The following is a 27,210-nucleotide window of genomic DNA, read 5'->3' as shown; positions in this document are numbered from 1 at the left end:
CAATTATGTGCCATGCATTGTGTTAAACCCTGGGGTTACAAAAAGAGGCAAAACAAAAAAGTCTCTGCCTTGAGAGATCTTACAGTCTAGTTGGGAAACATGAACAAATATATGCAAAGCAAGCTATGCATCAGATTAATTGGAAGTAATTAGCAGACCAAAGACATTGGTATTAAGTCAGTTTGGGGAATACTTTCTGTAAAATATGAGGTTTAAGTTGGAATTTAAAGAAAACCAAGAAAGTCCATAGGTTTTGTCAGAGGAAGAACATGTCCAGAGCTGAGAGATGGAGTTTCTTGTTCATAAACAGCAAGAAGGCCAAGGTTAATGGATCAGAGAGTATGTATCTGGCTGAGATTAAGCTGTAAGAAGACTAGAAAGGTAGAAGAAGGTGGGTTATGAAAGGCTTTGAGTCCCAGTCAGAGAATTTTGCGTTTAATTCTGGGGGTGATAGGGAGTCACTGGAGTTTATTGAATAAAGAGTTGACATAGTTGGAACTAAACTTTAAGAAAATTATTTTGTAGACTGATTAGAGGATGGATTGTAGTAGGGAAAGGCTTGTTTCAGGTAGACTTACTAGCAGGCCATTGTAATATTCTAGGCTTGAGGTGGTAAGGGTCTGTACTAGATTGGTGACAGTGTCAGAGTAGAGAATGGGGATATATTTTAGAGATGTTCCAATGGTGAAATTGACAGGTCTTTGTATAGCTTAGATATGGCAGGTTAAAGATAGTGAGGAGTTGCAGATCACCTCTATATTGTGAGCCTTTGGGACTGAGAGTTTGATGTTGCCCTCTAGTAATAGGTAGGAGTGATAGGATGAGTTTAGGGAGAAAGACAATGGCAGAGGGAGTAATCTGTTGGAGGAGATGAGATGCTATAGGATTACTTAAACAGGTAGAAGCTAGACTTGATAAGGAGCAAGTTCAGTTTATCATGTGAGACAAGATAAAAGAGGATATAATGACAAAAGCCATCTGAATGAAAGGAGATGAATAAGAGGGAAGAATATGGAACTCATAGTGAATGGCCTCAATTTTTTCTATAAACCATGAAAAGGTGAGTGGAAGGCAAGGCATGGGAGGTTTGAGGAGGCATGTAAAGGAGAGTTCGATAGATAGTTTATATGAAAATTATAGCAGAATTGCTTAGTACCAGTAAGGGTCCAGTCACGTTGTTTAACATAAATTTGTAGTGGACCCAGTCAGAATGGTTGCATGATTTTTCTCCACCTTCACTTAGTGTGGAAGCATATATGTGTAGAAGCAAAGGTGATAAATGATGGGAGTGATCCTAGGCTGAAGCTCATCTAATCATAACTACTGATATAATAAGGGGCTAAGGGATTTGAGATAGAAGGATAGGGCAGAATTGAATTGATTCACGAAGAGATCAAGATGGGGAAAAAGAGGAGAGAGTGATTAGGACAGGGGAGATGGCCTGGGAAAAAATTGAAGGGTCAAGAGATTGGAGGTCATGGTGTAGATGAAGAGTAGTATTTTGTAATGGAAAACAGAGGGAGAGGTGAAAAGCCAATAAGTTATTGTCAGATATGAATTCTTGAATTTCAAGGTGGGTAATGACAAGATCAAGGGTATGACGATCTTTGTGTGTAGCTGAGGTGAGGTGGAAGAGTTGTTATTGTTCATCCTTTGTTTTCTAAGAAGACCAACAACATCAAGAGTGATGTCTTGACTTGTACATGAATTAGATTTAATTGAAGCAGAATTGTACAAAGTCATCAGCCTCACTCTCTCTCTTCCAGAGTCATTGAAGCCTAGTGGCAAGAAAAAAGTCAAGACAACTGTCAACGACCCATGATTCAGTGAATGACCTTGACATCTTCAATGTATGACCTAGCTCTTAGAACAACACAGTGTCTTCTTCAGCCACCTTCATGACCATTTAAATACATCCTCATCTGCACATTCCACTGGGGAAAGTTTTCACGTGTTTACAGTAAACATTCCCTTAACTCACTGACAGGGTTTGAGACCTACTGGTTACCTTCAACCTGGTTTAGGACATGTGCCCAGATGGTTTTATGAGAGTGTGGCTACTGTACATGCTACAACTTCTTGAAGGCACAGGTGAGAGTTGGATGAAAGGTGAACATTGAAGATGGATGAGCAACCTTGAACAGCCCTCACACCAGAGGTGCCACTCTTCCCTGAACACTCCATATAATAGGGTGGCAAAGTAGCTAATGGTTTTCTTCTTCACTCATCTTCTCTCTGCTAAAGTCTGCAGTTAACTTCAAAAATCTTAACCAAAGTTTAAGTACAAACCAAGAATTAGAAAGTGGATAAGTACTGGCTGAATATAATATTTCTAGCAATGTTCCTTAAATCTTTCAAAAAGAGGAGCTTCTACTCATATATCTGAACACTTGACATCACCACCAGAGGTTGTTGTCATGATATTTCAAGTCTAAAAGAGGAGCACAAAGAAATGTTGACACTAAAAATCAGTGGATATGTTTACTAGGACAGTATAGACAGAAGAGGAAGTAGAGTACTGATATTACAGAGATTGAGTAGAGCAATATTGGTGAAAGCTCAGGAGAAGAAGGAAGGAAACAAGTCTTTATCAAATTCTATTGAAGGACAGGTTACTGTGCTTTACAAATATTATCTTTTTTTGATCTTCACAACAACTTTAGGAGATAGATGCTATGATTATCTCCATTTCACAGTTGAAGACATTGAGATAGGTAAAGTGATCTGTCTGATGTTATACAACTAGTAAACTCACAATTTTTATTGTGAGTTAATTGAGGACAAAATTTTTTTCCTACCTTTTGTATATCCAGGAATTATGCCTGGCACATCCTAGGCACTTAATAAATGTTATTGCTTAATGAGTATCTGAATTTGAACTCTGGTTTTCCTAACTCCAGGCCCAGTGATCTACCCACTATGATACGTAGCTATTTCTAAGGGACAGCAAGCACTGCTTACCAAATCTTTGCTGCTTTAGTCTAGCTCCAAGATCAATAAAATATACTTCACTATTTCAATTTTAAGTCACAGAACTTTGCTTCAAATTCCATCTTTCTTGTTTCTTTCTAGAATGACCTTGGAAAAATCATTTAGTCTCTTTTAGCTTTTAATTTCCACTTCTGTGAAGTAAGAGAAGTGAACTAGATGATTTTTCAGGTCCTTCTAGCTCTAAATCCATGATCCTATGATCCTGTCCTTGGTCTCCCAATAATCTTTCACAAGGGGTCTAATGAGCATACCCTGGGCTTTCCTCTAGAACTATTTATATCACATAGATGCTTCCAGAAGGGAGGTTGCATGTCTAATGGGATAAAGAATGATCATAGCAGAGGGCATACAAGATATCTAGGATAAATGGACATTTCTACCATTGGACAATACTTTTCTCCTCATTGTTTGAATTACCTTAATTGATACTCCAAAGAGTGAGATGAAACAAAAGGAAAAGGAGACAATGGGGTGACACATACAATAGCAATAACAAATTAGAATAGATTGTTCAAATGTAGAACTTTAGAAACTAATTCTGTGAGAAAAAAATTTTAAATTATAAGTATATAGACCATGAAACAAATAGTAAAATACCAGAAGGAGCAGAAAAGGTAGAAGAAATGTCAAATAGGAAGGTAGGGAGGAAGAGAGAAAAAGAAGGAAGGGAGGGAGGGAGGAAGGGAAGAGGAAAAGAAACACTATGAAGGCATTTATGGAATATATAGGCTTTCTATAATTTATACTCTCACAACATGACCACCCACCTCCTGTTCTGGTCATGGATCGTTTTATGATACTGCGTGTGTGTGTGTGTGTGTGTGTGTGTGTGTGTGTGTGTGTGTGTGTGTGTGTAATTCATCCTTGGTTGAATACTACAGCTCATTCCTTCCCACCAAGCATACTTCTCCATTGCCTTCAATGTGACTCACAATTATAATTCTTTGGAGGTTGTGATATTCTGAGATTCATGACCATATAACATGAGTCTTAGATTATTGACATAAAGATCTAGTGTTATGGGCCCAGGCCACACCAGAAGTTTCCTGGGTTACATCAAATAAACTTCTCCTTGAGAAACTAAACCTAAGGACAGACATACCTAAAGAGATAAGTGGAACAGGATCAGGACTGAGCTAGCTCCAGGACCACCACCCTTCATTCCAGTCTCCCTCACATATGGGGAGATAAGATTAGGTGTGGCTGCTGCCTTTGTGGCAGGAGGAGGAGAGAGATGGCTTCAGAGATCTGCAGCCACCCCTCACCCAATTCTCTGAGCCAACACCAGTGGGGGATGGTCCTCCCTCACTAAGGGAACTTTCCACAGTCAGATGGTCACCCCCATCAGTCCTCTATAAAAGTATCTGACTGCCTTCTGCTTGAGGAAATTGGTATCTCAGAGCCACATTTTGTGCCATGCCTTTTCCCTATGAGAAGAAGTTCAAGGATTTCTCTCAGGGTTTCCCTTCCCCAGCCCCTAAATAAACTATTATCTTATTCTATTGGATTTGTGTGCAAGAGGGTGTAATTTTTTAAAGAGGAATTCCTAAGGACCTCAACCCCTACCCCAAACAACAACCCCCCTACCCTATTTCCCCACAACAATAGATTTAGAACTAGATGGGACCTGAGAGGTGATCTAGTCCAACCACTTCATTTTACAGATGAAGAAAAAAAAGACACAGAGAAACTGAGTAACTTGTCAAGGTTGCACAATAAGAGACAGAGGCAGGATATGTATTAATCCAGGTGTGCTGAATATAGAACCAAGGCTTTTTTTTATAGAGCAAGGCTTTTTCTACTGTACCAAAAGCTAGGTAAGTCTTGACTGAATATAGCATTACAAGAGATGTCCCCGGAGAAGTAACTCTTATTCAAATACAACAAATACATACAATTGATGACCACAGTCACCACTTGCTTGAATTACAGGATGTCATTTAATTCAAAGTCCAGACAATAAGCACATTGAAGGGAAGTAGGAACTCTAAAAGCTTCCGTAGACAGGAAACTTCCTAATAGTAATTATAGTAAGACACAACACAAAAGAAAACAGGTGGGCTCAGCTGGATCCACATCACTGCAGAAACAGCATTCCATGGCAGGTGCTATCCCTGGAAGCTGCCAAGCTATATAAGTGAATTAGCTTGCTATGGCATCAATGTTGCCGCAGGCACTGGTGACAGCTAGAGCAACCTCTCAGCAACAACCCAGCCAACTGTTGAAATGACAGGGGAGAAAGAGAAGAGGGGGGCCACAAACTAATCTAAACATTTAGTAATATTATAGGTCCTAAAAGACTGTGGAGAAAGACTAAGGTTGAAAATTTCATCAAATAACGAAACATAGTTGGAACAGGATGGATAAATTTTCCCTTATCTCAAAGCAGCAAGCTGTTCTCTGGTAATTGTTTCTAACAGCCTCTAAGAGAAGTGACAAGGCTTTGTTTTTAAAATGAGAAAGCTTTTACCTTGATGGCTAAATGTACTTGTGATATGCAATAAAGGAGGAAGAAGGGAAAGCATCAGGAGGTCCTCCAAGGTTCTAAATTTCCCAAATTTCTTATTATGATACTTCTGCTGACATTTTCACCCTATGTTTTACATATCTTGGTGCCAAGATAATATTGTTATTCCAAGAAGACATAACTTGCCTATAAAATTAGCCCAGAGTTTTTGTTTTTATTTTTTTCTGAGTTTAATTTTTAAGATACTAGATTTAGACCTGGGAGAACACTTAGAGATCATCTAGCCCAAATCCTATATTTTCCATAGGAGGAACCTGAGGCACAGAAAAACAAAATTACTTATTTGCCATGATCATAAAACCAATAAGGGTGTGTAACAATTGATATGACACCACCTGCTGGAGACTTACTGTAGAAGAGTTCCACCCATGAAGCGAAGGTCTTTGAGGGCAAGACCAGGAGTCTTTTCTTTGGCATCAGGAAGTGACGTTGGGTAGTGGGAGGAAGAAGGAAGAGACTGGCGCTCTGTCTCGGGCTCTCTTTCCTTTGGACTCTGGTGGAGAGCGGAACTAGAAATGTGCTCTCCCTTTAATAGATAGGAATCTAGGCCTTTCTCTCTCTTTACCAAATTCTTATTCTCCTTAATAAATGCTTAAAAGTCTAACTCTTGCTAAAGCTTATAATTTATTGGTGACCACTCATTGGATATTTTAGACAGACTAGCTAGAATTTTAGCCCTTAACAGATGGCTGACCACAAAGAGGAAAGCTGAACCTCAGTCTTCTGATCTTCTGGTTGGGTAAGAAATTTCCCCTACCCTCTCCCTTTAACTGCTAAGTACTGGCATACTGGCTGTGTTTTCCCTTTAAATTTTTTCAAATGGACCTTTTAAACTCCCTAATTACCCTATTTTTGAGTTTAGTCTGTTTAACCAGACAAATGGGGGATAAGATCATGTTAATGCTTTGTTTTTCTGGATTTTCTATTTTTCTTTTTATTTTTGTTAAAAGAGCCAGCAACTTACTCACACAAGGAAATATCTCTCCCTCTCCCAACCATGCTTTTTCAGAGAAACCAGAACAGATTCCTGCAGCTTTTCCCAGTTCTAACACTAATTGTTGCTCTAATTTTGCATGCCTGGAGGCAATGACCCACCCTCTAGAAGCTTTTAATCCCCTAGAGCCTGGAGGCAAAGTAGGGGAAGAGGAATCCAGGCCTGAGTTCAAAATCAAGTCTGATTCAAATTGTGCTGGTCCCTCCCCTCCTCTCCAGACCCCACCCTCTACTCCTCCCATAGCCAAGCCCATTGCTTCCCCTGCCTGGGAAGTCCAGAGATCTGATGCGCATGCTCAACTTTTTCTACCTGCATTTGCACCTTCAGGCTCAGCCCTTCCCGGGCCTGGCTGTGCTTTTGAGACAATCTTAGAAAACTCTTTAAATTCCAGATATGCTCGTTTTGTTCATAATTTTGCTAACCTGCTTTTGTCTTTAATTAGTAATCTTATAAAGCATTTACATGGTGAAAAGACTGACAGACAATATAGAGGGGTTAAAGAAGAAAAACTTAAGCTGAATAAGAATGACAATCATCAACATAGTTCAAGACTCCGCTTCTTTTGCCATGGAAGGGTATATATTCTAGAGAAATGTAGAAGTAAGCAGCAAGGTATTGATATGAGTATTGGGGATTTTAGATATCGGAATCAAAAGTGTTCTAACTTTACTCAGAGTAATAGTATCAGTTCAGAGGTTACATAGGATTTCTATGCTATCACGTATACATTTTGAAATTAATGGTATGGGTTTATTTTCATAGAGATTTTCATGATTTTGAGATTGTGTTTTATACTTAGTTTTTAAAACAAGGAGAGTATTTGTAAAAGCTTTTTATACTCATGTGATCAAGTTTATATTTTATAAGACTCTTATTAATATTAAGTTCATATTCATTTAGATTTCCCTAGTTTGAATTTCATTGCCTTTTATTATTCCACGTGTATTTTCTTCTATTCATTCATCTATCTAATTTTGAAACATGGTTTTGATTTCATAATACAATGTTAATTCTAGGAGTATTGTGCTCCCATTTTCTGGGTTGTTTTTGTTATTTTTTCTCAACTGATTATTTGATCAAACTCTTTAAAGCATTTCCCTGGCAAATTGTTTGCCATGGCAAGTGTAAATTGATTCTAGAAGTATTATTTTTGATAAGCATATTCCCCCCACCCAAAAAAAGAGGGGAATATTTGTAAAAGTTTTCTTTGAGATTGTGTTGTGCTTTAACTTGTATTTAAATATGTTCAGATTTTTCAAAAAAGTAATTGTATACTAAGTTAAAAAAAAAGGGGTATTATTTGAAATTGTTGCATAATTATATATTGTATTCTGAGTCAAGATGTATTCACATTTTTTGCAATCATTTATTATCCTCAAATTTTAAATCCATATGAGACTTGGATTATGGGAACTTATCATTTAAGACATTAATTGCCTTTATTATGAGTTATCAGAGATGTCATGATAAATACAGTGTTGAATTTGGCCTTGACACCTGTTACCAATTATATTAGATTTTTGAGGATAATTAGGCAGATGATGCAAAAAGTGATGAAACAAAGATAAAAATTATTTTAAAATTTAATATTGCAGCAATTGTCTTCTCAATTACCCTCCATAAGGGGGGACTATAGTAATATTATAATTTTAAAGAATGTTTCAATTTTTGTTTTATTATATGTTTCATGTGTAACAACTAAGATTCTGAATTCCCTTAGACATGTTTTTGAAAACTTTCATTGTTTGATTTGATTATTGACAAAGCTATTTTAAAGTTGTGTTAAGCTCAATTTTGTAGGAAATTTTCCTGGCTGATTACCAGCATCCACACATCAATCCCTGAAAAGACTTCCATTCCATGACTACACCTAGAGGACATCTGAGAAAAGACTTTCAGAGACTTTAAATGAAGTTTTGTTTTGTTTTTGTTGTTGTTTTTTTCTCTTTTCTCTTTCTGTTATAATATACACGATCTGTAACATGTACTCTCTGCAGAGGCCCACCCTTTGCAAGACCAATGTCAAAGCCTCGGTTCATGAGGACAAAAAATCGCCCCTCTGGACAAAACTTTCCTCTCTCCCTTTTCTATATTGTTAGTTAGCATAGGTTATTATATTCTGTTATTTTTGACTGTTTCATCAAGGAAACATACCGTTTCATGAGGAAACAAAGCGGGGAACTGTAACGATTAGAATGACACCACCTGCTGGAGACTTACTGTAGAAGAGTTTCACCCATGAAGCGAAGGTCTTTGAGGGCAAGACCAGGAGTCTTTTCTTTGGCATCAGGAAGTGACATTGGGTAGTGGGAGGAAGAAGGAAGAGACTGGCGCTCTGTCTCGGGCTCTCTTTCCTTTGGACTCTGGTGGAGAGCGGAGCTAGAAATGTGCTCTCCCTTTAATAGATAGGAATCTAGGCCTTTCTCTCTCTTTACCAAATTCTTATTCTCCTTAATAAATGCTTAAAAGTCTAACTCTTGCTAAAGCTTATAATTTATTGGTGACCACTCATTGGATATTTTAGACTGACTAGCTAGAATTTTAGCCCTTAACAGGTGAAAGTTACAATTCATCCGAGGTCCTCTGACACCAAGTCCAGTACTCAGGTACCACTATACTAGGTTAGTCAAGTCATCAAATGTTAACTAGATTGAAATGCAATTGGGAATTTAAAATTATTTTTCTTTTTTTTCTTTTTTAGTTCAAAATTTTCTCACTCCATTGATGCCTCCTACACATATTAAGGCAAGAAATACATACATACATACATACACATACACATACATACTCACATATACATATTTTATATGTGTGTATACATACATACATACATATATATGAAGTCACACAAAACATTTTCATTTGAGCCCTTTTGAAAAAAAAAAGTATGAAAAAGAATGCTTCAATTTGCACTCAGATTTCATTCTCTCTCTGGAAGCATATAGCATTTTTAATCACAAGTGCTTTGGAACTGTTGTGGATCATTGTATTGAAGTCTTTTACAATTCATCATCATTAAAATATTGCTGTATTGTATACAGTGTTCTCTAAGTTCTGCTCACTATATATTTCACCAGCTCATATAATTCCCAGGTATTTTCTGAAGCTATCCCCCTAGTCAGTTCTTACAGCACAATAGTATTCCATGACAAACCTATATGACAACTTGTTTAACCATTTCCCTATTAATAGACATCCCCTCAATTTCCAATTCTTCCTTCACCACCACAACAAAAAGCTCTACATATGAGTCCTTTCCAGTTATCTTTTTCTTTGGGGGATACAGATCTAGTAGTGGTATTACTGGACCAAAAGGTACACAAAGTTTTAAAGTCCTCTGTGCATAGTTCCAAATTATTCTCCAGAATGGTCAGAGCAGTTCATAGCTCTAGCATTGGTATATTAGTGCGCCAATTTTCCCACATCCTTTCCAGCATTTATCATTGTCCTTTTCTTCATGTCAGCTATCTGATAGGTGTAAAGTGGTTCTTTTAATCTGCTTTCTCTAATTATTAGTGATTAAGAGCATTTTATATAATTATTGATAACATTGATTTCTTTTTCTGATAATTACCTATTTATACTCTTTGATCATTTATCAATTATGGAGTGACTTGTTTTTATAAATTTGGAATTGTTTCATATGTATATGAGAAATGAAACCTTTATCAAAGAAACTTGTAAATTTTTTCTCAATTTCCTGTGTTCCTTCTAAGTTGGGCTACATTAGTTTTGTTTGTGCAAAACCTTATTAATTTAATGTAATACAAATTATCCATTTATTATCTCTCTCTTGTTTGGTCATGAACTCTTCCCTTATCTATAGATCTGACAACGTTTTTTGATGCTCCCCTAGTCTGTTTATGATATTACACTTTATTTCTAAATAATGTACTCATTTTGAGTTTACCTTTGATCCTAGTTTCTTTCACATTATTTCCCAATTTCCCCAGTAGTTTCTGGCAAATCATTAGTTCTTGCCCCCAAGGCTTAGATCTTTGGCTTTATCAAACACTAGGTTTCTGTGACAATTTAATTCCAAATATGATGTACTTAATCTATAACATTGCTCAACAACTCCATTTCTTATTCAGTACCAGATTGATTTTATGATTACCACTTTTTAATAGAATTTGAGATCTGATAATGTTAGCTGACTTCTTTTTGCTTTTGTTCTAAATAATTCTCTTCATAGTCTTTACATTTGTCACTCCAGATAAATTTTGTTATGTTTTCCTACCTCTTTAAGTTTGATTAAGTAAATTAATTTAAGGGAGTATTGTAATTTTTATTTTATTAACTTGGTCTACCCATGAGAAATTCACACTTCTTTAATTGTTTAGATCTGTCATTTGTGTGAAAAGTTGTGTTTATTTGTGTTCATATAGTTCCTCTGTGTGTGTATTGGCAAGTAGACTGTCAATTATTTCATACTGTCAGCAATAATTTTAAATGGATTTTCTCTTTCTATCTTTTCTTTATGGATATTGTTGGTAGTATATAGAAATACACGTTATTTGTATGGGTTTATTTTATATCATGTAACTGCTAAAGTTGCTAATTATGGCAAGTTATTTTAAATGATTATCCCATTTTCTCTATATAGATCATCATATCATCTACAAAAAGTCATTGTTTTGTTTCTTTCTTTCTATTCTTATTCCTTTAATTTATCTTCCTTTTTTATTGCAATAACTAACTTTTTTAGTATAATATTGATTAATGATGAGGCTATTGGATATCCTTACTTCACCCCTGATTTGATAGGGAAAGTTTCTAGTTTATCCCATTATAGATAATGCTTGCTGAAGGTCTTAAATAGATACAATTTATCATTTTAAGAAAAGTTGCATTTATTACTATACTTTTTGTGTTTTTAAAGGGAATGACTTTTATATTTTGACCAAAAAAATTCTGTACCTATTAATATAATCATATCACCTTTGTGGGTTTTATCATTGATATGGTCACTTTAGGAAAAGGAAATAGGATGTTCTGTAATAATTACAGCCAGGTCTCTCATTGAGTCCTTTTCAGCAAGATGCTTACCAAAGCCTTCCTTAAAAGGCTGATCCTTCACTTAGAAGATGGTTATCTACCCAAGAATTAGTATGGCATAAGAAAGAGCTGAGGAATGGTTGATATGGTGTTTTTTACCCAATGACCTTTCAAGAAATGCCAGTAGCTGAACAGAGTTCTTTACATGGTTCTGTTCAATCATCATTGATCTCACCAAGGCTTTGATACTGTCAGTCATGAAGGCTAGTGGTACAGCATGGCCAAATTGTTTGCTTGGAGAAGTTAATTAGTATTGTATATCAGTTCCATGACAGCATGCTTATACTGGTTCTGGATAATGGATAATTCTTTAGTGATTTTCCAGTCACCAATGGAATGAAGCAGGTCTATGTCCTTGCTGTCATGATTTTTAGCATGATGTTTTCAGTGATGTCTTCAATGAGGATGAAAATGACTACAAGGTCAGTTACTGCACTGACAGGAAATTATTTAACTAAGAAAGGCTACAAGCCAAGATTAAAATTGAAAGAGAGATGGTTCATGACTTTTTGACCAAAGAAGATTGTGCACTCAGTGCAGCTTGGGAGGCTGAGATGAAGAGTATGGATCTATTCCCTGATGCTTGTGCTAATTTTGACCTGACAATTAACACCAAGAAAATAGATGTTCCCTACCAGTCAGCACCACAGCATTCATATGTGGAACCATAGGTTATAGTAAATGAAGAAATGTTGAAGGCTGTGAATTAGTTAGCTTATTCTGGCAGTATATTTTTCAAGGATGATGAGGTTGATGCATGCATTGTTAAAACTAGCTTAGTGTTTGGGAGGCTCCAAAGAAAAGTGTGAAAGAGAAGAGGGATTATGCTGCCCACCAAACTGAAGTTCTACAGAACCATTGTGATTACCTCATTGTTGTATGTCTGTGAAACCTGGACAGCATATTAGCTCATGTAGGAAATTGATTTGTTTCCATTTGAATTGTCTTAGGAAGATACTCAAGATCACCTAGCAAGATAAGGGACTGGTCACTGAGGTCTCTTCTTGAGTTGAACTGCCAAGCATCCAAATTCTACTGCAGAGAGTGCAACTCTGATGAGCTGGTCATGTTGTTGAAATGTCAAACATGTTTGCCTAAAAGACTATTTTATAGAGAACTCATTCAAGTCAAGTGCTCACACAGAAGTCAGAAGTAACACAAAAATACTCATAAAACTTTGGAATTGATTGTAAGATATGGGAAAACACTGGCACAGAACCATCCATCATGGCATGCCTGAATCAAAGGAGTCACTGGGTTCTATGAATAGAGCAGGATTGCAGTAGTTCAAAAGAAATACAAGATGTGCAAATTTAGCGATATCTCCACTCCAAAGGTTTATAAGAATTGTTTCTTGCTGAACTTTGTTAGAGCCTTCCAAACTCATATTGGTCTAATCAGCCACAGTTGGACATATTGTACCTTGATCCTGAAATAGTAATATCATTCTGGTCCTCTTTAAATATGAAGGATAACAGCAACTATGACCACTTATGTTTACTGTTTTACTAATATCGAACAAACCCTTTATTCCTGGTATAAATCTAGCTCTGTTCAAATTTGTAGTTGTACAAGGAAATGAGAATGCACATCCCCTGAATAACAAACAGTACATTAGGTATATTAGCTTTAGAGATCATTTGGATGACTGGTCCTTGGTAATCCCTCAGTATTATTGGGGATCAACCCTCATAAACCCTTCTTACTTGGATCTTCAATGAATATATTTTTTAAATTAGTCATTGTCCATTCTCTCACTTCTTCTTGCTTCATGGAAGAAAAGAACAGCTTGGAGATTTCTAGGTTTACCCCAGAACTGAGCCGAGTACTACTTCTGAAAGTCCTTTTTGGAGGAAGGTACATTGTTACCTCTATTGCTAATAGGCACAGCCTTTTGGTTATCCATGAACATGGGGAAAGGACATTTGGAATGCATAGATAATATAAACTATTTATTTTGGTAACATTCCTAGCAGGCAATTTGGATGAGATAGGATGAAACTTGACCTATGATTTCATTGGCATTGGGAACCCCCAAATAAGAAAATTCCATTTTCCCAGGTATATTAGCATTGTTTCTTTAAGTTATGGTCAGAGAGTTGCCTTACGTAATATTTAGCATTAAGGCAACATGTGGTAGAAAATGCCTGGATCAGGTATATTTTCCCTTAAAATGCATAATTATAATAATAATAACATACTGCTTGTTAAGGGTGAGTAGCAAAGAACCCCTAAGTAGCCTTTATCTATGGGGTTCCTTGAACTTTCTATTTGGTCAGGGTCATAAGATTTTAATTCTAAGAAAAGCTGATGATGAGATGTTGTGAAGTTGTAAAGAATCTACAAGTTTGTGTATATTAAAGAGTAGGTTTTAATTGATAAATTATTTGGCCAATGTTTATGAAAATCATGAAATTTACCTGTTAATAAATAGTATATATTAAATAGTATACATCTTTGAGTCACCTTAGTAACAATGACCTTGGATTTAAATATTTAATTTTTGCTTTAGGAAATATGGAAATCTGTTAGTATGGAAACTTATAGTACCCAGCATTTTTTTTCTGGGGGGTTTGAATCAACTATTTTGTAGTCACTGTCTATGTGAAACACCAGCATGCAGTTACTCTTAATTTGTAAATGATTTATTTCTGCTCCATAATAGATTTAAATTAGAAAAGAAAAATAAGAACTTTTATGTGCCTATATGTTCTTATGTGATTATTGTTAACTTATTTCAGTAACAGGAGAAAAATAATGATAATATATCCCTAAGCTATTAGTAAATTTTACTTATTGGAGGTAAATTTTCTTTGGACTATAATTTGATACTATTTTGAGTCTTGATTTCAGGTATGATTGTCTGAATTGTCACTAAACTAATAGTCCACCATTCAAGGGAATGTCATGTGCTTCCCAATAGGAATGAATTTGTGAACTGCTACAGGTGAGTGTCTATGCCTTGGAAAGTTGAGGGTATGACTTTGCAGGATCCTCGAGTCATTTTCCCCATGGTGCTATATATTGTTCTGGACAGGAAATTTTAATTCTGAGACTGCTTGCGATACCCTGTGAATAATGTGGAACTTTGCTGTATTATTGGCAGTTAACTATGACTCTTACCTAGAATCAAAGAGAGGTAAGGGAATTTTTGTCCCCCTCCTTTATGCTTAGGTCAGGTCAGGCTGTGCTAACCATGTCCCTCCTTTTTCCTTTCATAGGAAATTCCTATAATCAGGGCAAGGGAATGCTAGAAGTTTTACTCTTGAAATTCCTAAATGTATTAATTTATAGATTAATACTAAAACATCTCTGAGTTACTATAATATGTTGCAAGCATGAAAGATCTTACTATTTTTAACCTGAATTTGTGATCAACACCATATTCTAAGCAAGTAGGCAAAATAAAATTTTCAGCTTGATATCCCATTCCTAATAGTTATATATTCTTGTATGGGATTAGGTCTTTAAAATATATAATTCTTTTAGGATAATATATATCCTCAAAAGAAGAGGACAGGATAAAAATGTAAGGTGTTTTTTTTAATGGAGTAGTAAACTGAGAAACAATGTAAAACTCTATACACACGTGTGTGTGTGTATACTTGTATATATGTATCTATACATATTTATGTGTGTATATACATACATATATATGTATGCATGTATGTATGTATGTATGTATGGTGAGAATCAGGGTGCCACCCCCTGCTGAGAAATATATATTGTGAGAACCAGGGCAGTGCCAACCTGAAGAGAAAGCATACGACTAGCATCCAGAAGTTATACCTATTCATAGAACTGCCTGTAAGTCATGTCAAAAAAGGCTACCAGCCAATTAGCTTGGAGCTGTGTGTGGGGACCCCCCCCCCTCTTGCCCCTCAGAGAGCTTCCCCTTGAGGAGAACAGGGCATGTCTCTTTTGGTTGGAGGTCGTGGTAGCGGTGGTTGCAGAGCCAGGGTAGCTAGGCTTCTTCTTTCTGAACTCCACGAGTTCTTCTTCTCTCTTTTGCTAACTTCTAAATACTTTAATAAATGCTTAATATACAAAGACGGTGTTATAAGCTTCTAATTTAAGGTGACCACACATTAGATTTTTAGAAATCACAGTTAGATTTTAAACATCACAGTATACATATATATGTGAGTGTATACACATGTGTGTTTTAGAAAAAAATGTAGTTTCTTGATTTTCCCTTTTAATCATATATTTTTTTTCTTTGTCTGAGATCATGATTGCCACACCTCATTGTTTTTTAGTTTACTTGAAGCATTCTGTTCCAGCCTCTTATTTTCCCTCTCTGTCTTTCTGCTTTTAGTGTGACTCTTGTAAACAACATATTGTTGGATTCTGGTTCCTAATCTATTCTATTATTGGCTTCCATTTTATGGGTGAGCTCATCCCATTTACAGTGCATCCCTTTTTCTCATTCCTTAATTTTTTGGAGATCATTCCAACATAAACAACTCATCCTCATGCCCTCTGTCTATGTAAACTCCTTTTAATGGTCCTAATAATGATGCAGTTCTTAAGAGTTAAATGTATCATCTCCCTATATGAATAGAATATAAAACAATTTGACTTTATTGAATCTCCTAGGATTACTCTTTCATGTTTACCTTTTCTGCTTTTTTTTTTTTTTGAGTCTTGTGCTTGGATGTCAACTTTTCTATTCAGCTCTGGTCTTCTCATCAGGAAAGTTTGAAAGTTATCTATTTCATCAATTATCCATTTCCCCCTGAAGGATTATATTCAGTTTTGATGGGTACATTATTCTTGGTTGTAATCCCAGCTTCTTTGTCTTCCAGAAAGTCATATTCCAAGCCCTCCGCTCCTTTAATGTGGAAGGAGGAAAGGGGAAAAGAGGATTGGTGGGGATAATGGAAGAGAAGGCAGTGTGTGGGAGGTGGTGGTCCAAAACATAATACTTTTGATGAGGGATAGGGCAGAAGGGAGTGAGAAAAGGAGGGGGGGAGGGGAGAGGGGAGGAGAGGAGAGGAGAGGAGAGGAGAGGAGAGGAGAGGAGAGGAGAGGAGAGGAGAGGAGAGGAGAGGAGAGGAGAGGAGAGGAGAGGAGAGGAGAGGAGAGGAGAGGAGAGAACTTATATTTAGACAGTTTCCAGTGATAATTTGAGCTCAAATGACTTCCAAAAGGGTCACACAGTCAGTATGTATTAAAGCCAGAAGTATGTCATGGCACAGTGGAAAGAGTTCCAAATCTAGAATTGCAGGTTTTGAATTCAAATCCTGACTGTGGAATTTACTATATCTGTGATCCTCTGCATATAACAACTTCTTTGGTCCTCAGTTTCCTCCATTGTAAAGTGGTACGGTTCTTTTCTGTAGTGGTTTCCTGCTATAAAAAGAGCTACTATAAATATGTTTTGTATATATGGAACACTTTCCTCTTTATATGATATGTTTAAGGACTCAATATGCAAAATTAGACATATATTTTTGGACATGTGATTGTTTTGCTTCAGTATGCATATTTACTACAAGGCTTTTCATTTCATTTTCCCCCAATGGGAAGAAGGAAGAGAAAGGAAGGGAAGGAAGAGAAAATATGTTTGTTCATTGAAAAAAAAATAATAGGGGCAGCTAGGTAGCACAGTGGATAGAGCACTGGCCCTGCATTCAGGAGGACCTGAGTTCAAATCTGGTCTCCGACACTTAACACTTACTAGTTGTGTGACCCTGGGCAAGTCACTTAACCCCAATTGCCTCACCAAAAAATAAAATAAAATAAAATAAAAATGAGTGGGTTGGACTAGATGATCCTTAAAGTCTCTCCCAAATCTAAATCTATGACTAAGCCAGTTTTTACCCACTCTGACAAGGGTTCTTATCAGATCTTTTATCACAAATAAGTTGGCATGCAGGGAAATTTATCCATTAAAAGTTTACATCCTCTTCTTTTCCTTTCATAAAAGAAATATGGGGATCTATTTTATGGTCTATAAAACATATATATAGTACTAAAGTAGGAAAGGAAACTACATAGCCATGTATCACTCTGTTTAAATGTATTCAAAAGAATTCTGTATGTACCACATGCCTTTGTTGGAATATTAGTTCAGACAACAGTGCAGAGACAAAGGACTATATGAAAATTATGTAGGTCACTGATGTTTTCTTATAATTGATTTATATAAATATATGAATATACATACATACTACCATCTCCAAAAGCTCTCACTCTACTATAAATCTTAAAATATATTAAATGTTTTTTTGAGCTAGGAGACTTTGATAGTTTAGATTTTAAAATTAATATTTTTAAATCCTACATATTCCCTTGTCTTCCCTTGGTGTATAACAGCAAGAGTTCTATCTTGCCCACCTCTATTCTCCTTGCCAGTATGCAAATTATTAATTTACTAGATGACCAAAAAAGACAGGAGCCATGAAGATTTCCATTTAATTTTTGGTAGTACTGCATATCAATTGAATTATAACTGGCCAGTACTATAGGAACTTAGCTCTAGTTGAGCAGATAAATTATATATTATTGTTTTATTAATGACAGGAACAAAAAAGCACTAAAGGAAATATATGGCAAAACAAAGTAGTCTAGCAGAAGTAATCCGTGCAGTGGATGGAATACTGGACTTGGAGTCAGAAAGCCTGAATTTGAGTCCCATTTCTGCTATTAATCAACCATGTGACCTTGGGCAAGTTTCATTTTCTCTCTGTTTCCTCATTTCTTAAATAAAAGGTTGGGCTAGTTGATCTATAAAGTTCCTTCCAACTTAATGATTCTCTGAATAATTTTTATTTTATCATATTTTTCTCTAGGAAATGTCTAAGAGGACTATTGGCATTATTGTTCAGGTTATTAAAAGCGTTTTAAAATGCACCTACCCTGTTTGGTATGCCATTTACATAGCTGTATGAGTGGTCTTGTAACGATTGGAATAACGCCACCTGCTGGATACTAACTGTAGAAGAGTTCTGCCCATGAAGCGAAGGTCTTTGAGGGCAAGACCAGGAGTCTTTTCTTTGGCGTCACTTCCTGACGCGGGCTAGTGGGAGGAGGAAGGAAGAGACTAGCGCTCAGTCTCACTCTCTTTCCTGGGGACGCTGGCGGAGAAGGGAGCTAGAAATGTGCTCTCCCTTTAATAGATAGGAATCTAGGCCTTTCTCTCTCTTTACCAAATTCTTATTCTCCTTAATAAATGCTTAAAAGTCTAACTCTTGCTAAAGCTTATAATTTATTGGCGACCACTCATTAGATATTTTAGACAGACTAGCTAGAATTTTAGCCCTTAACAGTCTCAAGGCCTATTAAGTTCCTGTGCAGGCATGACATTCATGGATCCCAGTTCAGATAGACATTATCTCAGATCAGATATATTCCACAGTTCTCTGTTTTCTGGCATGTTGTCATGATTTGTCTATTTGTTTGAATTTCAAATTTTTCCTCCTGCTTAGACCTCCACAACATGATAACCCTTTAACCTATGACTTGCCTAATTACAACTTTGAATTTCTGCCTATGCCTGACCTCCGATACTTGCCTTTGGGTAGCAAAGAATCAACATGTACACAAATGAATAATTGCAAATCATATACAAACTAAATAAAAAGTTGTTTGCTGGGAAAGGAATGTTAGTGACTATATTGCTTCATGATTGAAGAAACAGTGGAACTCTTTTGTAGAGTTTCATTTTAAAGTATGTGATTAATTTAATGTGTAACTTTCAGAGCTGTCATTGTTTGTGATTCCTTTTGGCTCATCTTATTTTTCCTTCTCATTTTGGGGTGGAGAATAATATTTCTACCCTTCCCCTTCCTTCACTACCCCCACTGGAAGAAAAAAGACAAAACCCTCATAACAAATATACATTATCAATCAAAAGAAATAAAACTGTCAAAGTAAGATTTGGCCATATCCAAAAATGTATACCTCATTTTTCATCATGAGTCCATTACCCCTCTGTAAGGAAATCAATAGCAAGCTTCATCACTAGTCTTCTGTACTTGTAATTGGTCAGCATTCTTAAGTATTTAAAATTGTTTTTCTCTACTTTGTTATTGAAATATGGTTAATTCTTTACCATAGCAACTTAGAACGTCGCAATTTTCTTCAATTTACATTAAGCTTCTGTTATTTGTCTCGGAAAATAACAAATAAGTATCAACAAATACAAAAGCTTTTTTTTTTAAATGGGACAATAAAGAAAATAATAAAATGCTAATTAACTAGAATGCCAGAAGAAGGACAAGTTAGTACATACAGTAAGGCTTTAAAAATGGATAGGTAATTGGAATTCTACTCAATGAAGTGATTTCTTGAGTAATTAATATATTAGAAGCAAAAGTACCCTTTACTGGTCCCTTCATGATGATGTAACAGTTGAGGTAGGCAAACTTAACAGAGGCAACCACTGACATCTGTTTCAATTTCTCCTACTTCACTCTAACCAATGAACATTTGTTAAGACAGAGATTTAAATCATTCAGAATTATGAAAAATGAAATTTATTCCTGTTCCAGTATTCTTACACCTTAAATGCTTCCATGTAGCCTGTAATTCAATGATCCTGTCCTCTTTACAATTCCTCACAAATGACACTCCATCTTGCCATTAGACATTTAGCCATCTCCCATGTCTGGAATAGTCTCTCTCTACTCTTCCTCCTAGCATTTCTGACTTCATTCAAATCCTAGATAAAATTCCACCTTTCCCAACCTCCCCTTAATTCTAGTGCCTTCCCTTTCTTAATTATTTCAAATTTATCCTATATAGATTTACTTGTACATAGCTGTTTGCATGTTGTCTCCCTTATTACACTGTGACCTCCTTGAGGATGGGGATTGCTCTTGACCTTTCATTGTATCCCTAGTGCTTTAGCACATTGCCTGGCACATAGTGTACTCAACAAATGTTGATTGATTGACTAAAGAAACTTTTCCTATTCTCATTCTACATAGATGGCTATTTCTTGCTAGTTTCTTTTTAAACTTCTTTATCAGGCTAGATAATGAGGTTAGGCTCCCAGACTAGGTTTGTAAAATCTGTTAGTCTCATTATATAGCTGAATGCCACTCTGGTACTTCACCATAAGGTAGTAGTGACCCTTGACTACATTCTCAAAGGAATGTAGATGCTGACATATTTTGACCTGATGTAAAAGAAAATTAATATTGTCTTAGAGACAATATATCCACTATCCAAGGGCCAGTCAACTTAAATACAGATACAATGACTCTCTTTAGGCAGGCCACCAGATTATGAATTTGTTGGCCATAGCAGCCATTGAAAACAAAGCAAAGAAATAAAAACAGAAAAATGCCAAATGACTTACAGCCTTCTGTTTTCTCTTTTTGTTTTTACATTACTGGTGATGAAATGGAGGGAAAATAGGAAGAGCATGTTAAGAGCCTTATTAATTTTAGACTGTATATTCATGCTGGTTTATCTATAGATATTTTAAATGTGAGATCCTTGTCTAATAATTGATCTGGCATACCACTAAAGATACTGAATTATATCAATATATAATCAGAAGAAATAGAAAATAACTTATAGCTCAGTGGAATGATGGCCCAACAGTTCACCATGAATAAGTAAATATGAGTTAAGAATTCTGGTTTCATTATGTGTACAAAGGGAAAAGGAAACATCCTTTCATGAAAATTTAATTCATTTTGAAAAACCATAATGAGTTGAGTCTGACATGGAACAGGAGTAATAGAAAAAACTATATTTCTTTTGATACACTTAACATAACTTTCATGATTCCAAGCTACTCACCAACATAAATATATGGATACATCTTTTTAATGACAACATTTTTCTGGAAATGTAATATAGCTGTGAATCATTGAATACCACAATTTCTCTGAAGATCATGAATGTCCCCTGCCCACTTGGACTCCATGATATTAGGCTTTGAGATATGTAGCATTTCTCCAATCAAGATATCCAGAACCTTGTGAGTCAAAGGACAAGATTAAAGGCTCAAAAATAGAGGAATGGCAACTGCAAACCAGCTAAATTATCCTAACATTACCAACAGCTTAAAAATAATACCTCAAGGGAGTCCAACCACATGATCATGCCAACACAGACACCAGGCATGTTGAGAAAGAGAAACTTACCCCGTACCTCCAAAACAGCTGCAGCACCAGCGTCTTCTGGAACTAAGCTTGTGGTCGGGTGAGATGGGCTGAATGGCTGATCCGGGGAAAGTGCAGGGGTGTCTGTGGGACCCAAGAGGAATTTGGCTCTCTCACCCCAGCAGGGAACCAGGAAGAAATCCTGAGCAGTGGGAGGCCCAGGTTGTTGGAGCTAAGAGCCACCACAGCACACAAAGTTCTGATGGCTGGTTAACTAGCAAGTTGGCTTGAGGTATCTTCAGACCAGAGAATAGGCCAGGTGAGAGAAAAACCTGCCCTTCCTCAAACCAAAATGCCTGGGCCCCTCTGAAGCTTGGGACAGTGTAGCTTGGAAGTAGGGCCCCACTGTAAGAGGGAGTTAAAAGTCAAGTAAAAAACAGCAAGATGAGAAAGCAAAGAAAGTTGAGAATAGAAAGTTTCTTTACTGACAAGGAAGATCGAAGTGCACCCTGAGAAGAGGATAGCAACCTACATCCAAAGCTTCCAAAAAAAATGTGAATTGGTCTCAGGCCTTGGAAGTGCTCAAAAGGGACTTTGAAGAGAAATTAGGAGAGATAGAAGAAAGATTTAGAGAGGTGAAAGAAAAAATGAATAGAGAAATGAGAGCAATGCAGGAGAGTCATGAAAAAAAAGTCAATAGCTTGAAAATCCAAATGGACTGCCTAAAAGCCATGATAAAAATTTTAAAAAATGAACCTGGATAACATCTTTCATTAAATTTTCAAGTAAATATGCCCTGATATTATAGATCTAGAGAGTACAATAGAAATTGAAAGAATCCACAGATCACCTCCTGAGACAGATCCCCAAATAAAAACTTGTTCAAATGATAATATACCTATACATTTCTCCATTTGGTTAAACATTTTATGGAACATAAGAATTAAAGCAAAGTTTTGGTATTCATTAAAACACTATTTCAATTTCCACCCTTTTTCTGGAGACAGATTTTCAATAGTTGGTTTCAGCTCAAGTATTTTCTAGTGCATGGAGCAAGATATATCATGTACATTCTCAAAATACTCACTTTGTTTATGCTATTTCAATATACATTCCAAAACACTAAAGGCATAGTTTTGTAGAGGAAAATCATGCAAAAAGTTATATAAATCCTCTTACTTCTTATGTCTAAATAAGCATACTTCAGTTTGCCCACACAAACTGTAATCTATTATGTCTATACAAAATAATACATCTGAGGTGAGGGGCGAGTATGTGAGGACAGAAAATGAAACAAAATAAATATTCAGCTTACAGAAATTTATGTTCTTGTGATGCTAAAATCTTTAAAATAATTGAAATATTATTAAAATTTGTGATGTTTAAAATCTATATTGTATGATCGCCTTAAATAAAAAAACTTCAGCACCAGTCTTTGAGCATTAAACATTTATTAAAGCATACAGATATTTACAAGGAGTTCAGAAAGTTAAGAAAAAGAAGTCCTACCTAGCCTAGAGTTCCAGCCTGGTTGGGTTCTTCCTCAAGTCCTCCTCTACAAGCCTGCTTTAATCAGGAACTCTCTAGCAAGCAGAATGTGGAAGCTTTTTATAGGTCTGGAAGAGAGGCAGTCCTTACACACTGCTTCAAGCTGATTGGTTGGCATCATCCAAACCATTAAGGGATAGCCAGGTGTGATTACAATCCAATTAATTTGAAGTAGGCTAATCAGCAGTCAATCACTCTCACTTGATTCAATCAGTCTTGATTAATCTCCAGGTGGGTCTTTGAGTATCTGCTAAATCCCATTATTTCATCACAAATTGAACTCTAAAAATCTAACTTATCTATGTACTTGTCTGGAAAATAGAAATATAGATTAATTAAAGTCCATAGTTCATTTCATTTTATCACTCCTATAGCTCACTTTTTTTTTTTTTGGTGAGGCAATTGGGGTTAAGTGACTTGCTCAGGGTCACACAGCTAATAAGTGTTAAGTATCTGAGGCCAGATTTGAACTCAGGTCCTCATGAATCCAGGGCCAGTACTCTAGCCACTGCACTACCCAGCTGCCCCTAGCTCACATTTTTTTTTAATGTATGAGGTATTTTATTTTTTCCATTACATGTAAAGATAGTTCTCAACTTTTGTTTATACATGCTTTACAATTTCAGATTTTTCTCCCTCCCACCCCTCCCTCCCCCCTCCCCTAGACAGCAGGTAATCTGATATAGGTTATATCTATATATCTCTATACACATACATATAGATATATATATATATACACACACAGACATATATATACACATAATAACATTAATCCTATTTCTGCATTAATCCTGTTACAAGAGAAAGAATTAGAGCAGTGATACAAAACCTCAAAATAGAAAGAAAAAAAAAACCAACAGCACCCAAAACAAAAGAAATAATATGGTTCAATCAGCATCTATACTCCACAGTTCTTTCTTTCTTTTTTTTTTTCTTGGATTTCGAGATCCTCTTCTATCATGAGTTCCCTGGAACTCTTCTGTACCATTGCATTGGTGAGAAGAATATAGTCCATCACAGTAGGTCAGCACTCAATGTTGATGATACTGTGTACAATGTTCTTCTGGTTCTGCTCATCTCACTCATCATCAGCTCACATAAGACCCTCCAGGTTTCTCTGAACTCTTCCTGCTCATCATTTCTTACAGCACAATAGTATTCCATTGTATTCATATACCACAACTTGTCCAGCCATTCCCCAATTGATGGGCACCCCCTCAACTTCCAATTCCTTGCTACCACGTAAAGAGCAGCTATAAATATTTTTGTACATGTGGGTCCCTTTCCCCCTTCCATGATTTCTTTGGGCAAAAGACCTAAAAGTGGGATTGCTGGGTCAAAGGGTATGCACACTAGCTCACATTTTTTAATACTACAACTAAGATATGTTCCCCTTCAAACTTTTTTCTTCCATTTCATTTTGTTGTTTTTTGCTTCATTTCTCTTGTCTTTGGCCTGAAGTATCTCACCTTTGAAAACTCTCCTACTTTCTGGAAATGATTAATGTCTCTTCCTCTCAACTGGACTTTGGAGTTTTGTTTTGTTTTCTTTTCTTTTTTATTCACTAGTCAAAATGGACTGTGTCAGAACACCACAGGGTTTTTCCTAACATAAAAAAAAATCTTCCACAGTGACAACATGGGATGATTCTGACCCCAGTTGATTCTGCTGTTGTTTGGCTGCTTCATGTTGCCTCTGCATTCCAGTTCATAACTCAACATCCCTCTTAGAATGAAGTTGCTAAAAAAGTGAATCACCTGAAAGTTTTGTTTGAATTACCATTCACTACTTCATTTTGATAAACATAGCTGAACATAGACATTTATATGCATAATTCCACTTGGAAATGTACACCTAGATGTTCACCAGGGAGTCTAATCAAAGGAAGCCACTGAGATCAATATTTAAAACATGTGCCTATTAAGCCAAATCCTAGATTTTAAATGTCTGTACGACTTCATGCTAGTCAATTATTTAAAATCTTTGAACCTCTTTCTCGTTGGTAAAATGTGGATGTTGGACTAGATTTCCTCTAATGTCCCTTCAAGTTCTAACAATCTACAACTCTATGAATCCATGACTATAAATTTAAGCGATCATTGGCATCTCAGATTGGCAAAGTCACAAAATTGGGAGAGGTCTAAGAGCTCATATAGTCCTGCTTATACTTGAACATAAATTTACAATAGCCCTGAAAAATAGTTATTCTACTTCCATTAGAAGAACTCATAACATGTATATTTATGTATGTGTGTGTGTATATATATATATATATATGCATATATATGCATATATATGTGTGTATGTTTGTGTGTTATATGTGCTCTATCCACTGTCCCACATTGTTTCCACTAAACCAATTTTAACTCACCTCTGTTTCCTTTACAATTGATGATGAACTCCCTTAATTCCCAGATTATGATCTTTAGGCATCTCCTTCTTTTCTTCTTCATGCATCTCTTTCTTTTCTTCCTCATATGAATCATTTGTGTCTTGAGCATCATCATTTTCTTCTTAGCAGATTCCCAGACATTGTGGGATAATATCCCCTGTAGAATTTTGGACAGTGAGATCCTATCAGTTTTATATGTTTTTTTAACTTTTAAAAATGTACTTTCCAGAGATGGAGCAAAGATGGCAAAGAGAAGACAGCAAGCTGCCTGAGCTCTCCTTCAGTTCCCTCAAAGAACATTAAATCAAGCCTGTAAAGATATTCTGAAATTACAGAACCTACAAAAAGACAGAGAGACACAGTCTTCCAGCCTGAGATAATTTAAAAGACTTCAGGAAAGGTTGGTCTCACTAGGGTGGGGGTTGGGGAAGTGCAGTGCACCCCAGCACAGCACAGTGTGGAGTGGGTTGAGCAAATCAGCAGGAAGCAATAGGCCACAGCTGAGCAACTGAGGCCCCTTGATCTTTACTCCCAGGCTGGTAGTGCAGCATGGCCGTGGTGAGATCCACCAGCACCAGCTGAGAGGACAGACTGCCAACTAGGGGGCTACCCACAAGATGGACATGACCAGGACTGGTCATCCCAGAATGAACCAGGAGCAAGCACAGAGAGCAAGCCCAGGGTGGTGAAAAATCCACAAGCCAAAGAGGCCTCAGAGTAGAAAGCCAGTGACACAGGCCCTATCTCCCAGGACAAGAAGCTTGAAACAGTGACCCTGGTGCCCAAGGAGTGGACCTCAACTTTAAAAAAAAACCATAATAATAAACTGCAATATGAGTCAGAAACAAAAAAGAGCTCTTACCCTTGAGAGCTTCCATGTTGACAGGGAAGAGGCAAACACAAACTCAGATGAGGACAATACTCTCAAATTGCCTACATATGAAGTCTCAAGAGGGAAGATGAATTGGTCTCAAGAACAAAAAGCCTTGGAAAAGCTCAATAAGGATTTTAAAAATCAATTGAGAGAAGTAGAAGAAAAAATGTGGAGAGAAATGAAAGCAACACAAGAAAATTATGAAAAAAGAATCAGCAGCTTGGAAAAGGAAGCACAAAAATTGACTGAACAAAACAATTCCTTAAAACATTTATTTGGCCAAATGGAAAAGGAGGTACATAATCTGACTGAAGAAAACAATGCCTTAAAAATCCAAATTAGACAGATGGAAACTAATGACTCCATGAGACACCAGGAATCAGTCAAACAGAATCAAAAGAATGAAAAAAATAGAAGAAAATGTGAAATACCTCATTAGAAAGACAACTGACCTGGAAAACAGATCCAGGAGAGATAATTTGAGAATCATTGGACTGCCTGAAAGTCATGATCAGAAAAAGAGTCTAGACACCATATTCCAGGAAATTATCAAGGACAACTGCCCTGATATTATAGAATCAGAGGATAAAATCACCATTGAAAGAATCCACCGATCACATCCTGAAAGAGACCCCAAAAGGAAAACTCCAAGGAATATTGTAGCCAAACTCCAGAATTATCAGGTGAAGGAGAAAATACTCCAAACAGCCAGAAAAAAGCAGTTTAAATATCATGGAGCCACAATCAGGATTGCTCAGGACC

At 36.4% G+C, this 27,210-nt stretch overlaps 1 pseudogene; it reads right to left on the bottom strand.

Moving 5' to 3' along the window:
* Nucleotides 1–26,215, bottom strand: part of LOC122749625 — a 113,914-nt pseudogene extending 87,699 nt beyond the window's left edge.
* Between the last annotated feature and the right edge of the window lie 995 nt (nt 26,216–27,210).

The sequence above is a fragment of the Dromiciops gliroides genome, chromosome 1 (assembly GCF_019393635.1).
Source record: "Dromiciops gliroides isolate mDroGli1 chromosome 1, mDroGli1.pri, whole genome shotgun sequence".
Taxonomy (NCBI): Eukaryota; Metazoa; Chordata; class Mammalia; order Microbiotheria; family Microbiotheriidae; genus Dromiciops; species Dromiciops gliroides.
Note: the sequence above shows the minus strand (reverse complement) of the source record. Positions and strands in the feature narration are given on the sequence as shown.